At 49.6% G+C, this 5110-nt stretch overlaps 1 long non-coding RNA gene across 3 annotated transcripts; it reads right to left on the reverse strand.

Moving 5' to 3' along the window:
• Positions 1-515: 515 nt before the first annotated feature.
• LOC126085260 (uncharacterized) lies at positions 516-4847 on the reverse strand. 3 transcript variants are annotated; one of them, XR_007519218.1, is made up of 3 exons: positions 4695-4847; positions 4100-4185; positions 516-3313 (listed from the first exon to the last, which is right to left on the reverse strand). It is a non-coding gene; the product is annotated as an uncharacterized LOC126085260 (long non-coding RNA). The 3 variants fall into 3 exon arrangements; XR_007519219.1 differs by having other exon boundaries at positions 516-1765; positions 3663-4185; XR_007519217.1 differs by having other exon boundaries at positions 516-2911; positions 3663-4185.
• Positions 4848-5110: the final 263 nt, after the last annotated feature.

The raw sequence follows: 5110 nt of genomic DNA on the forward strand, positions 1-5110 counted from the left end.
TGGATTTTCTGGTGTCGAACTATGTGGGATCAGTGGCTAAAGGCCTTCCTGAGACAATGAGACTGCACTAGGTTAGAGGAGGGCCTGTTGGGCTCCGCCACATCTGTTCCCCCTTCTTGCACATAGATTGGAGGGGGGAAGACAAGCAGGACAGAGAGTGGAACAACCTGGCCCACCCCCTGGAGATCAGAACAGAACACACATACATCTGCGAGCAAGAGGTACCGGCTGAGGGCTGGTATGAACTGAAATACTGCAAATAATCTCTTAATGCGGTTCTTGCAGGACTGCAGGAGCAGAGTGTGTGCAAATGAAGTAAAAGCAACCACCGTTTGACCTTCTCAAGCCAGCCGAAGGGGGCAATGTGGCAAACGGACCTAGTGCCCCTGTGTCACATTCCATACTAAGTTATTTCAAGGAGAACCGAAGGACTTCCATCTTGAAGAAATCCTGTCTGTGGACCTGCATTTGCATAACCCAACCCCTTCTCAGAAATTTCCACCCCTCCCCCCAGAACCTCATGAATAAACATCAAAACCCCTCCTCACCCCCTTGTTGAAACCCTTAAATACTTGGCTCTTGGGCAAATCGGTGAGACAGTCTCCCTGAAGGTTCTAACCCTATTTCTTTTTGCTAGCTGCTGGCAAAATATATTTGCTTGTGTGACCCCAGGCTGCCTCAATAGTACTGGGCGGCACAAATCCGGTTAGCTTCAACTGAGGAAGGGGCCCTTGGTGATATACCCACATTTGCTGCACTCATATGGCCTTTCTCTGGTGTGAACAATCTGATGCCACACAAGGGCAAAACTTTAACTGAAGGCTTTCCCACAGTCACTGCACTAATAAGGTCTTTCTCCAGTATGAACTTTCTGGTGTTTAACAAGGTTAGATCTATGGCCAAAAGCTTTCCTGCATTTGCTGCACTCATAAAGGTCTTTCTCCAGTGTGAATTTTCTGGTGTAGAATTAGAGTGTAACTTTGGCCAAAAGTTTTTCCACATTCCATGAACCTGTAAGGCCTTTCTCAAGAGTAACTTTTCTGATCCCTTTTCAGTTTAGACAGGTGACTGAAGGCCTTCCCACACTTCTTATACACATGGGATGTTTCTCCAGTGTGATTTTTTTTTTTCTTTGAATAATAAGAGTTGATTTCTCCTTGAAGGCATTTCTACCAGTTGAGCATATAAAGGGTCTCTCTTTAGGGTGAGTCTTAAGGTGGCTGAGGAGGGTGAAGCTCTTCAGGAAGGCTTTTCCAGTCATTGCACTTGAAGGGCTTCTGTGTGGCATGGACTCCTGTGAGCTACTTAAGATTGGAGCTGTGTGGGAAGGTCTCCCTGCACTCAGTGCTCCTGTGTGGTTTCCTCCTGTTGTGGGTGGCCTGATGCTAGAGGGAGCCATGGCTGTCTGGGACATCTTTACCACACTCCCTGCTTGTGGAGGATTTCTCTGCAGTTTGGCTCCTCTGATGCGTAATCAGAATTGAGGACTCATGCTCACCACACTCTCAGGTCCCTGTTTAAGTTGAAGGTTTGAGTAGAAACAGCATTCTCACTCACATGCCCCACATGTGCACTTTCTGTCTAGGGTCTGTCCCCTGATGTTTCACCATGGACAAGATTGCTCTGAAGAACTGACCACCCATGTTACAGGGGTAGACCTTCTGGCTATAAGAACTGGCATCGGGACTCCAGACCTGGGATGTTAGTTCTTCAGAACCATCCTGTCCCAGTGGTGCCTTCTGATCTTCCCTTCCACATGAACCACCTGAAAGTAGATAAATGCCTTCTTTACACATCACACTAGGTGGGAAGGGATGGATTCATCATTAACAAATGTCTAACACATCCAGAGGTAATTCTCTGAGTTCTTGCAAAACTAAAAGGGCAGAGATTGAGGTAGAGAAGAATCTACTCTGTTGGATAGCGAAAACCAAACCCATTGCCGTCAAGTTGATGCCAACTCATAGCTACTCTATAAGACAGAGTAGAATTGCCCCATAGAGTTTCCAAGGAGCGCCTGGTGGATTTGAACTGCTGACTTTTTGGTTAGTAGCTGCAGCACTTAACTACATTGCCACCAGGGTTTCCTCTGTTGGATACGGCACAGAAAAGCCACAGTATAAACAATCCTGATCAGAGTAAAAAATTCAATGTGGCTGGTAGGATCTTCTGCTCATTATCTCCTAACATGACTCAGTATGGCTCTTGTGACAAAAGGAAGCCTGAACATGGACATAACCTCCTGCTACCTCCTAGGACTAGGCTTTCAAGGACTATTTAAAAATATGTGAAGATTTCATAAAAATAAACTGGAAGGTGACATTGGAGGGTCCAGTACAGGGATACGAAGTAGAGAAAGGAAAAGACATTACGGCCAGAGAGTTGAGGGAAGGCAGGACTATGCATCAAAGAGGCAAGAGGACAGAGTGTCCAGAATGGCATAAAAAAAGTGGAACTGAAGGTGGGAAACTGGCCTTGGCAATGGAATACGGATGTACACAGGACATTGGCTAGGCACAGTCCAGCCAAGACCAGCCCCAGCCCCACCCCCCAAATCCTACTCCCCAAAGTTAGACCTCTTCCTGGCCTCTCTTGTCATGGCCAGAATTGCATCCTTCCACCAAACCCCCAGTGCTCCTTGCCATGTTCCAACAAAATAACCCTGTGGGGTGCAGTGGCCACAAGTTCTGTGGAGAAAGACAGGGCAGGTAAGGTGCCTTTCCTGTTTGTGCGTGACCTACCCTGAGGAGGACCATGAGGAGCTTGCTTCATTTTTATTACCAGACAGGAAAAAGAATGTCACAAAATGAACCTTGAAGGAGGATTTTGCAGGAATAGCCCAGTAGTCCCTGAAAGCAATGACCACATCGGTACCCACAGAACTTGGCACCAGGCAGCTTTTGGGAAATATCTGTTGGAGAAAGGGATAAGAATCCATGGTACAGTGAGGTCACAGCCTCTGCCAGATTACCCTGCCTGGGAATGGACAAGCCCAAGGGGCTTACTGGATAGGTGGAGAAAATCCTGACCATTCTCCCCTGGTCACCACAATCCTGGGGCAGCAGGTGTAGGTGGTGCTTAGGGAGAGGGTCACTGCCCATGGCCAGCCTGAGCACCAACAACCCCTCTGACAAGGAACACATAAAGAAAAAAAAGTGGAGCCTCACTCAAAGATGCCAGGAGCATGAAGTTCTCCATCATTACATCCCAGTATAGGCTCCTTTTGGCCACACTAAGGAGCCTCCATTCCTCCCAGGAGAGGGGCACAGACACATCCTTGAAGGTCATCAGGCCCTGTGATGACGCAGACAACCTGCAGGGCCAATCACCGGCAGCCACCTCACCACCTTCTCCATTCAAAGCACACCATACTGGCCCCCTCTGGTACCTCTGCTGTGTGCAGGACCTGCCTAGTCCCTCCTCAAACTCATTGCCGTTGAGTCGATTCCAACTCATTGAGACCCTGTAGGACAGAGTAGAACTGCCCCATAGAGTTTCCAAGGAGCACCTGGCAGATTCGAACTGCTGACCTTTTGGTTAGCTGCTGTAGCTCTTAACCACTATGCCACCAGGGTTTCCAGTCCCTCCTAGCCACCTGCATATATGCCAGTACTACATCCACCCCAAGGACCCACACCTCCATCTTGTTCTAAAGATCTTACCTCCTAAGTCCCACCCGCTGCCACCTCTCTGGTCTAGGATGCCATTACACGCCTAGATGATTGCTGAAGCTTCCTCACTGGCCTTCTGCTTTTTCCCCTGCCCCTGAGACTGTTCACATACCAGCCAAAAGACCTGTTAAGGACAATGTCAGAATGAAAGCCCAGCTCCTTAATGTCCCACTGAAGCCTAAATCCTCCACTCAGGCTCTTTATTCTCATTAAATAATAAGGACTTGAGACTCCCTAGATGATCTCAGCTCAGTCTCACAAACAAACATGAAATACTCGTCCATACCTCACCCCATCCCCTCTACCGGCATACAAACCATTGGTTTGGGACACATGGACACAGACTCAAAGTGGCCCTAGTCATCCTGACCTTCCCCAACAAAACAGGAATGGCACACCCCCATCCGCTAACATTGGGATTTCAGGACCTTGGGGGTACGGGTCCTGCCGCGTGTCTGCAAGTGTCTTCCTTGATCTGAGACGAATCCAGTAGCGCCACTTTTGACACGGGAACCTGAAAAAAGAGATGGCACGTGTGGAGTAATAATAATAATAAAAAAAAACCCACTGCCGCGAGTCGATTCCGACTCATAGCGACCGTAGGGGACAGAGTAGAACTGCCGCATAGTTTCCAAGGAGCGCCTGGTGGATTCGAACTGCCGATCTTTTGGTTAGCAGCTGTAGCTCTTAACCACTACGCTACTAGGGTTTCCAATGTAGAGTAAAAAAAAAAAAAAAAAAGAGTAGACGGCCATAAAACACCACCGAGGTATGGATGACCTAGGGCAGTGGGCGTCCCCTCCGAGCCTCAATCTCATGTTCCGTAAAATGTTTAAATACCCAGAGAGCCTTTCCTGAAAAGGCCGTGGGGAAGGACAGGCTTTTGCGGAGCCCAGGTGGACACCTCACGGGGCCGCCCAGTTAACTGCCAGGGAAACCGAGGTTCTGGGAGATGGGGACATTCACCCTGCGGGCCCGGCACTAAGGCGCAAAGACAAAAAAGGGCTGCCTTCTCAGTCTTACCCACTTTCGTCACCTAAGTCCTGGCCGCTCAGGCCCACAGCCGTCTGAATGTTGCGCCAGCTCAGCGATCTGAAAACCCCAGTAGAATAAGATAGACACTCAAACATCCACAGGAAAAACCTCAGCGCTAGACCAGAAGTCACGTCCCACCGGCGCGCAAGCACAGAAATGCCCCCTCGCCTGGGCCCTCATTGGCTATTGACTGGTGCGTACTCATGACGCAGCGCCTTGTGGGTAGTGTAGTTCGCATCGTGAGTCCACCTACAGCAAAGACCGCCCTCCGTGATCTCCATGGCAACAACCAAGCGACATCGCGATGGGTGCTGGGAAATGGAGTCCCGGCAGGCCGGCATACACTGGGCGCGTCAGAGGCGCCGCAGCGGCTCGGTTTGCAGAAACTCTGGCGCCGGGGCGTG

The sequence above is a fragment of the Elephas maximus genome, chromosome 11 (assembly GCF_024166365.1).
Source record: "Elephas maximus indicus isolate mEleMax1 chromosome 11, mEleMax1 primary haplotype, whole genome shotgun sequence".
NCBI lineage: Eukaryota > Metazoa > Chordata > Mammalia > Proboscidea > Elephantidae > Elephas > Elephas maximus.